The sequence below is a fragment of the Lactuca virosa genome, chromosome 3 (genome assembly GCF_052849685.1).
Source record: "Lactuca virosa cultivar CGN04683 chromosome 3, Lactuca_virosa_CGN04683_v6, whole genome shotgun sequence".
Taxonomy (NCBI): domain Eukaryota; kingdom Viridiplantae; phylum Streptophyta; class Magnoliopsida; order Asterales; family Asteraceae; genus Lactuca; species Lactuca virosa.
This window is the reverse complement of record NC_136428.1, coordinates 193,712,456-193,725,003: the sequence shown is the minus strand read 5'-3', so window position 1 is coordinate 193,725,003 and position 12,548 is coordinate 193,712,456. Positions and strand designations below refer to the sequence as shown.

General features: G+C 34.2%; 1 pseudogene; it reads right to left on the bottom strand.

Annotated features, from left to right (window-relative positions):
- Positions 1–2,128, bottom strand: part of LOC145164341 (DEAD-box ATP-dependent RNA helicase 17-like) — a 30,469-nt pseudogene extending 28,341 nt beyond the window's left edge.
- Positions 2,129–12,548: the final 10,420 nt, after the last annotated feature.

Below are 12,548 nucleotides of genomic sequence, written 5' to 3'. Positions count from 1 at the left end.
GGGATGTTTTCCCAAAAACCGGACTTTACGCGGACAGAGTTTCGGCTCGAAAACTCTTTTTCTCGGGATCTTCGAGCTCTCTGGGACTTGCTTATGATGCTAGGATGATATAATAGGCTTGGGGGTAATTTTTGCAGTATAGAATAAAGTATAGGGGTGAGAGGATGAAAATTGTAACCTAAAATCGGATGGCATCGTTCACTATTTATAGGGGCTGAATACTCGAGTTACGTTGGGCGTAACTTTAGAGTATGTTGGGCGTACGCCTTCTTCAGCCAGTACGTTGGGCGTACATAGCGTACGCTGGGCGTACGAAGAGATCATATCAGACGCGTCAAGGCTATGATACGTGTCTCTCATGCGAAGAAGTAGGGCTACGTGGCCAAGCTCGGACCGTGAGCACGAGTACGCTGGGCGTACTCCGAATTTTCAAACTTCAAAAACTCGTAACTTTCGCATACGAGCTCCGTTTTCGATGTTCTTTATATCCATGCGTAGGTGAGACCATGCCCTACAACTTTCGTTTAGGATCCGTCGGCTAATTTTGAATTTATTTTTAAAGTTATATTTTTAACAGGCCGGGACAGGAAAAGTCCGTGAAAAATTCATAACTTCTTCATCTGACGTCCGTTTTCGTTTGTCTTTTACCGTTGAACTACTATCAACAAGATCTTCGATTCTCGTTTAGGCTGTTTCGGCTAAAAATCACTCGATCTAAAATTCGAGTTTCGGGCTGCATACTGCTAAGCCGAAATTAAAAAAATCATAACTTCCTCATACGAAGTCAGATTTGGGCGTTCTTTTTATGCACATTCTCAGTTTAATGAACACTACGACTTTCATTTAGATTGCTAAGGCTAAAAAGCACTTTATCGTAAATTCACTTTTTACGTCACATAGCGTCGTGTCGGTTCTGTCGTGAAACTTCGACATGTCATAACTTCTTCGTTATAACTCGGATTTTGGTATTTTTTATATCTCCGAAATCCTTATTTCAACCACTACCACTTTCTTCATAGATATCGGGTTTATCTAAAATTTATTTTCGACGCTTATTTTTATTCTTAATTCATTAAATCATAATAATTAAGCAATAATCACATAATACTCAAATAATACATCTTATTATTTCAAAACAAATTACAAAGGTTGGCCTAGACTATTATATCATCATTAATGCCAAGCCTAGAAACACGGGCGTTACACCAATGCTGTTATCAGAGTTTAATTTAAGTTAGCACCTATTGAAACATGAATTTCAATGTTTCTGTTTAGGAAGATAATGATGGATCATATTAGAACTATATATTCTCATCCTAACAACTAAAAGGATAAGGAAATGAATGGATGTAACAATAATTCATATGGAGACCAAGAGCACATACCAAAAGTACCATCAGATCGTTGAATCCTAGGATCACACTTTTGCAACTGATGAATGACAGGAGCAAGGTATTTAACAGTTTTGCATGTGCCTGTAGCAGCATTAACGAGCCTATAATTGTTCATTAAGAAGCGAAACAATCAACGGATTAAAGAGATGGACAAAAAAACGAAGAAATGAGAGATTTAGACAGACACAGATTGGGAAGGAAATTACACATGTCTTCCTGAGAGAATAACTGTAATAGCTTGCGCTTGAACTAATGTCGGAGCTTGATAGCCCATTCTGTCTGTCAATGCAAGCAAATAATTCAAGTCACAAAAGAGCTAAACTGAAAAGCAACATCCATTTTTCAAACGATTACAAAATCGATCCAATCGCAGGATTCGTCGTTCAGAGCTACGATTGATTTATTAGGGCACAGAAATCCGAGCGGGAAGAAGGACGCAGACACCACACTATTCAATCTATCAATCATCGGGGAGCTCCAATGAAGATCGGTTTCTGATACAATGGATCGACGAAATGGATCTTTGGTGGCGGTGTTAGGCGGTGGTAATTAGGGAGGAAATCAATGATTGAGAGATAGAGACAGCGGAGATATTAGGTTGTCGTAGTGGTGGTCGATGAAGGAAGTACTGGTAAGCCGTCGAAGGCGGTGGTTGTTGACAGAGGTAGGTTGGTTGTTGGAGGGCGGAGGGAGGCGGCCGACGGAGAGGGGATGATGTGGGCTGAAGTGTTCATTGCAGGAGGTGGAATGAAGATCAAAGGGAGGCGGGATGAAGAGAGTGAGAGAGAGAGATAGGGTATAGGCTGACGTGATTCAATCCGATTAGTGGGTATGAATTATGTTATTCTTTTTTCCATTCCTAAAATGCCCTGATTCTTTTTAAAAAAACATGACCCCGTGCCTTTTCTTTTCCATGTATTTAGAAAAATGCCACAAAGCATCCTAACCATCGTTTATTTTGATCTAACGATCATCGTTTGGTTCTCAGGTTCTCGGGAATATATATGAGTTCTCAAATGATCCTTCCTCTCTCTCTCTCTCTCTCTCTCTCTTTCTTTCTTTCTCTCTCTCTCTCTCTCTCTCTCTCTATATATATATATATATATATATATATATATATATATATATATATATATATATATATATATATGGTTAAGTTCATGTGAGACTATCATAATTTGTGAGATATGGGGACGCAATCCTAGCCATTCATTTTAGAGATAAAAAAATTATTCTTAAATTGCAAAATAAATGAAAATTTTTGAATTTTTTTAAAAAATATTATTTTCGTCATTTATTTTATCCAACTTTTTTTTTAAATTACAAAAATAAAAAAATTACCGTTTTTTTTCAAAATATACGTGAAATATTCTAATAGAATATTATACTATAAATATTCAATTCGAATTTTTAGAATGTTAGAATATTCTACTAAAATATTAAACTATAAATATTCAAAAAATTCTAATAGAATATTAAAATATTCTAATAAATCTAAGAATTCAAGTAGAATATTAGAATATTTTAACATATTTATCAATTTTAGTAGAATATTAGAATATTTTAACATTCTAAAAATTCGATTTGATTATTTACAGTGTATCTCACAGAAAGATCTCTGGCTGCTGGCCCGCTAAAATCCCTGCGATATCATAAAATAACCTCCAATTAATAATTGGATCCCGACTCACACTAAGAGTCCAAACTAGGGTAAGCTCGGCCTACATACAAGACCTTTTTACCCTTTCCCTAACTTGGCCCAAGGCCAAGGCCCAATCCAAATGTCCAAAAAACCCAAATTCCAAAATAATCATCCAAGGCCCAAATATGGCCCAATTTTCCAAATTGGGCCCAAACCCCCTCATGGGCCTTTAATCAAAGATCCAATAAAATATCCTTAGCCTAAAATAATATTATGATGGCCCAACAAGGACCTAATTATCTAGTGTCCAAATATGGCCCAACACCGAGGATCCCACACTCCAAAGCCCATCTGCTGAGTACGCGGGACGTACTTAACTCGTACGCGCAACGTACTCGCTTTTGGGGCTTGTACGCTAAGCGTACCTGCTTGTACGCCCAACGTACTCCACCAACTTAGCCATCTTTCTCATTCAGCTCTTAAATGGTTAAGACTTTACTCTAACACTTAGATCAGACTTCCTTAAGGTGGTTTATCACGTATAGTTGCCAACTTTACGTGCATGCATGGCTTAATGGGGCTCTAGAGCTGAAAATAGCTTAATAGATGACTTAACACATGCATGAGACCACAAATACCATAAAGCTTGCATTTTTATGGGTAAAGGGACCTAAAGGACCCTATATCTACCATTAATCACTTCTGGAGTGAATCAAGAGGCTCAACAACCAAACCATGGACTCAAAAAGCACACAAATGGCACCAAACTAGATCTAGAATCATGGATTAGAAAGGTGGAAGCTTTTTACCTCATAAGGAAAGAAAATGAAGAATAAATCGCAAATCTACAAGCTCCAAGCACAACTCCAAATGGTGCACTTCTTCTTCTCCTTCACAAGCACCCAAAAATCACACTTTAAGGCTCAAACTCTCAAGATCTCACTTCGGGTTCGATTTTCTGGACAAGAGGGAGGGGGGTCTGTCTAAACATAACCTAGTGAGGCTATCACAATGTTTAATAGGGTGCAACACCCTAAAATTAGGGTTTCATTAATCCATGCGTACGCCGTGCGTACTCCACGTACACCCAATGTACGTGGTCCAAGGTCGCGATCCAAATCCGGGCTAGTACACTAAGTGTACCACCCTCTACACCTCGCGTACTAGCTCAAGGACCAAAATGCAATACTTTTACAATGACAGACCAAAATGATATAGTGTTGATTCCTATACATTGACGTTAGTACGCACTTCTGTAAACTACACGTCGCTACGTAAACGCTCAGACCTCTCATCGGCAACATGTATAACAAGTGACAGAATAATCTATATATAGGCATGGAGGCACGTCGCACCCTAGCCAGGTGTCTGTTCTAGGGCGGACACATGTCTCTCGTGCCGTGTGTAATTTCCGATCGACGTGTGTTTTCGTGACTCAACATAGGCGTGTCGCGCTTTTAAAAGTGGCGCCCACACCTTTTGAATTTTCTGTCAAATTTTCTAGATTAACAATGTACTTTAAAATAAGGGTGGCAAATCGGGCCATCGTTTTGAGTTTTTGTCTGACACGACATGACATGAGAAGGTTTTATGTACCACGAACACGACACGACACGACACGACACAATGTCATGTTTTTTTTAACTTACACAAAAACGAACCAATTAAAAAACGACAAACACGACACGACACAAAAATGATAACATAAAAATAACAATTAGTTTATTTAATTAATATTTAATCATACACCACACGAAAAACACGACAAAAAAGAAAACATGACAAATAAATGTTAAATCGTGTCAATTTCGTGTCGAATTTTGAACACGTACACAACACAACACGGCATGTGTTTTATACACTTGACATGAACACGGATTCGAATTTCAGTTTCGTCCCAATTTCATTGTGTGTCATGTATTTTTGTCATGTCGTGTCATCAATTGCCATCCCTATTTTAAAATGGTCGTAACTTCTTCATACGAACTCCATTTTCGAGTCTTTATATACACGCGATCGTCTCTAGAATCTCTACAACTTCCCTCCATTAGTTTTCTGTTAACACCTTTTCACTTTAAATTTGATTTCTTGCTAACAAGGTTACGATTTTCCGGTTGTTACAATCACAATATATTTAATCCAAACATTGTGTAACAACACACATAAACAACATAAGGTGTTAGAGTAGAGTTACTCACCCAACTAATTAGTAAGGCTAACTTCTACTTCAGTCTATGGCTTCCGCTGCTTCTCTGCTTGCCAATTTACCAACAGCTCATCTCGGTCGATAACTCATACCCTCACATTCTAGTATCGACTCTCTGATCATAATCCAGAGAACCATCTCTATATGGATCTCTCCCTCTGTATCTGTCTAATTTAATTGTGTCAAAAACCCTCAAAATGAACATAATAAAACTTTTATATACATCAAAAATTTATGGAAACCATGTCGCGACCAATGACACAGTTCTCATTCGTTACCACATGTAACAACTTCTTCCCACGTGTCTCGATCTCACAACACCTGTCCAACACCGGAAACTCATTGTGTTGCATCCATAATATTCGTGTCGCGACAATGACCGTTGAATATAGTTGACTCGACTTTGACTTACACGCCGCACAAGTATATAAATGCGTCGCGCTTTTCCAATAATAGCAATCTACTTTATAATTTATAACTTTCTCCCTCTACTTCACAACTTAACACCCATACACTTTCTATAGATAACTTAATGAAAACTTCATGCTTTATTTCTCTTACTTCTCTCGTAAACAAGTTATACCACTCGAAATAATACATGTTATGAAAAACGAGTATTACATATTCATATTTGGATATTTTAATATGAACATTTTTATTTTTATACATCTTATTGGTTTATGTTAGTATTTTGTTATGAATTTCTATATATATATAATATTTGTTTATTGTAATTTTGCTATGAAATTTTACATACATCCTACTATTTATATGTTATTTTTTGTTTATATATATCTAAGAACTCAACGTAAAAAATATAGTCAACAACAATATATACATCATCCTCAAGAGAACAAAAGAACAACATAAAATTATTTGAATCGGCAGAACTTATGTAAATTTATTTTCTTGTATGCATACATTTTTCTATAAATTGATCTTTTTGTGTATGTGAATTCTTAAATAAAGAGTCGCTATCTAAATTATGTGTTTATATTCTATCATGAATATTGATGTACTAATTGTCATAAAAAATGTATGTGAATATTTTTTTTAGGGAAATCTACAGTAAAGTCTCATTATTTTGTGAAAAGTTTTAAAAAAGTCCCAAAAAAATATTTTAAAATAGAAAAAGCCCAGAAAACCTGATAATTCCTTCAATTTAGTCATTTTTAACATTTTCAACAGGTCACCTATGCCACATGTCATGTCAACTGGACAATTCCTTCAATTTAGTCATTTTTAACATTTTCAACAGGTCACCTATGCCACATGTCATGTCAACTGGCCTGGTGTTGATGTAGGGTGCCAACGTCGCATGCCACGTCAGCGAGTTGCTCTTAAAGATGAAAAAAATTGGATTTGTTGAGGAAAAGGAGGAAGTGGGATTCGAACCGACAACCTCCTAAACACAAACCAGACACTATTTTACTAGGCTCGAAGACACTTCATTCATTTACTCCTCAAAGTTGGTATATAATGTTTTAAAAGCATAAGCCTTAAATACATTTATTATTATTATTATTGTTATTATTATTATTATTGTTCTTCTTCTTCTTCTTTTATTATTATTATTATTATTATTATTATTATTATTTCTATTATTATTATTATTATATTTAAAAATTTAAATAACTTTAGAATTTCGTAAAAAATATATTAAATACATAAACTTATTTTTTACGTATTTATATGTATTTTTACACTTTTTTCTATATTGTTTTACATATTTATGTATTTTTTTAAGTATTCTTATATATTGTTTTACATATTTTATGTATTTTCAATGTATAGATATGTTTTGTATGTAGTTATATGTATTTTTATATAATTTTATATATTTTTTTACATATTTATGTATTTTTGAGTATTTTTAAATATTATTTTTAAAATATGTTTATGTAAAAAAATGCATAGTTATGTGTTTATAGATATGTTTATGTAAAAAATGTAAACATGATTAATAATATACATAAATACATAAATACATACAAAATATATATAAATACATATAAAAATATGTTTATACTTTTAAAATACGTAAAAATATAAAAATAATTCATAAAAAATTATGTTTATACATTTAAAATATATAAAAATATGTAAACATCATATATAAATACGTAAAAAATATGGTTATACATTTAAAATATATAAAAATACATAAAATGATATTTAATAATACTTAAAAATACATACATACGTAAAAAAAATATACAAAAATATAGACAAATACATATATTTACGTACAAAATATATTTATACATTTAAAATACATAAAATATGTAACACAATATATAAAAACACTTAAAAAATACATAAATACGTAAAATATATATATATATATATATATATATATATATATATATATATATATATATATATAATACGTAAAAATACATATAAATACGTAAAAAAATAAGTTTATATATTTAATATATTTTTTTACGAAATATTAAAATAATTTACATTTTTAATAATAATAATAATAATAATAATAATAATAATAGTAATAAAAGTATTTAATGTTTATGCTTTTAAAACATTATATACCAAACTTTGAGGAGTAAATGCATAAAGTGTCTTTGAGTTTTGTGGAAATTTGTTTGGTTTGTGTTTGGGAGGTTGTAGGTTCGAATCTCATATTCTACTTTTCCTCAAAACAATTGATTTTTTCATCTTCAAGAGCAACACTGACCTACATAACAGATTAAAACGGACTAAATTGATGAAGGAATTATCCGGTTTTCTGGGCTTTTCTATTCAAAAATAAAATAAAAAAATTAGGGCTATTTTAAAAGTTTCCCAAAATATTGAAACTTTACTGTAAATTTTCCTATTTTATTATGGATACGCTCTTAAGATAAATTTGTAAATGATATTACTCTAAGATGAATTTTCATGACTAATCACACAATATTCTTAAATTATACTTCAAATAAATATAATATTTTGGATATTCGCATAAATTCTTTGAAAAAAGACACGATGTTTTAAACATTTTACCATGAATCTACACAATGTTTGTAAAAATTTTATTTTAGAAAGCTTAAAATAAAATCCGTATTTTTAAAATTTTAAACTTTCTAAAAATATAAATTAAACATTCTACAATATACTAAAATATCACTTTTCTTGTTTATGTAATTCACTTTTACCATTTATTTGAGTAGCTAATTAAACATTTTTTTAATTAGATTAGCAAAGTAAAATGACTTAATTTTGTTCTCGCATTCTCATTTTATTTGGTGTTATCATTTTAATCATCTCATTATATATATATATATATATATATATATATATATATATATATATATATATATATATATATTGTATATTTAAAATTTATGTATGTTTGGTGTTTAAGATTTAAGAGCTTTTATATTAGCATTTATCGTATTAATAAAGTATAAAGTTTTAAACTCATGTTGACGTGTCCAATTTTCATCTACTATTTTAACTTATAAACTCATGGTATAAATTAATAAAATATTTTTGGATCAAGTTTTCAATCTCAACCATTACAAACCTCTAATTTAGAAAACCTTCATTCTCGTTTCACAATGTTCAAGAACTCGGAATCGTCATTCACAAAACCCCCCATACATGTTGGTATTACCAACATGTACCAACGAAACGTATTGGTAGTCAAACAAGTTGGTACCAACTATACTTGGTACGACAGTCGTAGCAAAAATTTTATATCAACTATAATTGGTACGATACATGATTTAGTGAAACAATTATTGGTACCGTACCAATCCTGATGGGTTTTGAGCAAATCAGCAATCCTATGGTGCACATGCAAAACCCTAAAGCCTTGGATCTAGGTTTCTCTATTGTACATGCAAATTATCCAAAGCTTACAAACCCTAATCTAGCATACAACAAAACTTAAAATTAACATAAATAACCAATAAGAATGTTATCTTGATTGTTACTTGAAGATCTTTAGCTTATGAGAACCTAGCACCTCAAATGTGATGCCTCTAATGGATCACAAATACGAAAGCAAGTTGGATGATCTTGGAGAGACGGGATGAGAGGCTCAAAATCGACTCTAAGACTTCTTAGGGTTTCTGGGTGCCGATTTCTGAAGCCTTAGGGGTCGTTATATAGTGGAGCTGCTAGGGTTTCAGTCAAAACCCTAATTGGATAGCTTAGGCCTTAAGCAGTCCAATTAGAACCTTCTGGAATAAGGCCTTGGACGATTTCAAGGTGGGCTTCCACCCTAATTTCATCCGCCCCTTTATCCATATGATCCACAACCCAAAATCCAATTATCTTATAATTACATTTCTAGTCCCCTAAGTTTAATTAATATCTTTTTTATCACAAAATTAATTTCCTAATTAATTCTTGACCAATATTAATTAATCAATATGATTTCTCTTTTAATATATTATTCATATAATATATTAATAAACCATAATATCCTCTTTCTCCACTAATCATCCAGTCAAGTTGCTCCGGTGAAGGCAACCCAAAAGGACCATGCTACAACCAGGTCAAGTACATACCAAATATAGTTATGGACTTAGACACTAATCCAACAGTCTCCCAATTGGATAAGTCTAATAACTGTAGATGCAAGTATGACTTCAAAATCCGATTAGCAATCGTAGCTCTCAAAAGCCGTTGTCGAACTCTGACTCGTCCTTTAGATAAGGGATCGTATAATCCTCCGTTCTCAAGATATCGTGTGGACAATCACATGGAACGTAGTCATACTTATTGTCCAGCAGTTTGTTTCTCGATCTCTGATTTGTCTGAAATAGAACTTAATTAAACACATCAATTCAGTCCTGAGCGTGCCCAACACATAAGTCAAACCAAATCATTGAGGGGCCCAGATATCGTTTTTACCCTCTTAGGATAAAAGGAACAGATAAACTTCGACTTATATGCATTTACTATTCACTCATCAAATTATGCACAACAATGCGTTTTATAACATCAAGTTACTGATGCGTTTACGCATTATCAATGCACAACCAACTCGTAAACAATAAACCATATATATAGGTTTAAATGTTATATGATATTATCATCTTACGATCACTCGTGATAAATTCCATGAAGTGATACAAGTAAACGTGGGTTTAATCCAATGCTCAAATCTTATTCATAAGCACTCATGAATGTTGCAACAAAATTTTGCTATGTCTAATACACTTTAGACAGTCTACAAACCAATTCACGACAGTCTTCTTTCATATCTACTTTGAACAAATGAACGAATGTGGACTGTTCGAATAATCTTATTATTCAGGAAGTCAAAACATGCAAAGTGAAACAATAGGTAAATAATCAACACAAGACAGTAACTTTACTTATAAGTAATACTCCTTTTGTTTAATCATCAAATGTTAATTACAATTTATCTATTACACGTTTCAAAACTATCTAATCACTAAAACTTATATTGTCCTTCAGCCCAATGCTCCCAGCGTGCTGCAAGTGCTTAACCCTACTCAGTCCCTTCGTAAGGAGATCTGCTGGGTTTTCTCCTGACGATACCCTCTTTACTACGAGGAGTCCCTCTTCTACCCGATGTCTAATAAAGTGATATTTCCTGTCGATATGCCTGGATCTGCCATGATCCCTCGGTTCCTTGGTTAAGGCAACCGCGCCTTCGTTATCACAGAAAATTTCCATTGGCTCCTTTATGGATGGTACAACTCCAAGGTCTCCGATGAAGTTCTTCAATCATATTTCCTCCTTCGACGCTTCGCTCATTGCTATGTACTCTAATTCGCATGTTGAATCAGCCACGTTCTCTTGCTTGGAACTTTTCCAAGTCACTGCTCCTCCATTCAGGGTAAAGACCCAGCCTGACTGAGATCGGAAGTTGTCTCAGTCGGTCTGAAAACTGGCATCACTATACCCTCGCACCCTTAAGTCATCACTCCCACCGAGGATGAGAAACCATTCCTTGGTCCTTCGAAGGTACTTAAGAATATTCTTGACTGCGGTCCAATGCGCTCTACCAGGGTTCCCTTGATATTTGCTGACCATGCTCAAAGTGAAGGCCACTTCAGGGCGAGTACAAGTCATAGCATACATGATCGAGCCAACTGCAGAAGCATAAGGTACTCGACTCATCTCTGCTATCTCGGCTTCAGTCCTCGGACTTTGAGTCTTACTCAACTTGGTATTGCTTTGGATCGGCAACTCCCCCTTCTTGGAATTCTCCATACTCAAACGTTTTAGTACTTTTTCCAAGTAAGTATTTTGACTAAGTCCTATTAGCCTTTTACTCCTGTTTCTCACTATCCTTATTCCCAGAATATAGGCAACCTCTCTGAGGTCCTTCATAGCGAAACACTTCCCAAGCCAGGACTTAACCTCCTGCAGGGTTGGGATGTTGTTTCCTATGAGCAGTATGTTATCGACATACAATACGAGGAATCTAACTATACTCCCACTGGCTTTGACATATACACATGACTCATCCTCACTTCGCAGGAAGCCAAACTCTTTGACTTTCTCATCGAAACAAAGATTCCATCTGCGAGATGCTTGTTTCAATCCATAAATGGATTTCTCAAGCTTACACGCTCTATTAGGATGCTCTGCATCGACAAAACCCTCTGGCTGACTCATGTAAACATCCTCAGCCAACTTCCCATTAAGGAAAGCGGTTTTGACATCCATTTGCCATATTTCATAGTCATGAAATGCAGCAATGGCTAGCATTACCCTAATAGACTTTTTCTTCACAACTGGTGAGAAGGTCTCATCATAGTCAACTCCAGGAGTTTGAGTAAATCCCTTCGCAACCAATCACGCATTATAAGTGTGTACCTTCCCATCCATGTCGGTCTTCTTCTTGAAGATCCATATGCACCCGTCCGTCTTACGACCTGGCACATTGTCAACCAAATTCCAAACTTGGTTGTCATACATGGACTGAATCTCACTATCCATAGCCTCTTTCCATTTTGCAGACTCCGAGCCTGCCATGGCTTCCTTGTAGCTGTTAGGTTCATCCAAATTTATTAGTGTACTATCACTATGTAACATCCCGTTTAAAATAAAATAATTAAATAATAAACTCGTAACCCTGAGAAGTAATTTTTATTATTATAGCCAAAAATTCAATAATTAACAGGGTGTTGGTTTCGGGAAGCCAAATGACATGATTTCGAGTTTCGGGGGTTAAAGTGTAATTTTGAGACTTATTTTGTAAAGATTTTTAGTAGTCAAGGGGTGTTTGGTAAAATTAGGACTTAATATGAAGGGGTGGCATGGCGTTGGTTTGCGACTCAACGGAAGGGGGGTTAGCGGCATCGGCGGTCAGAGG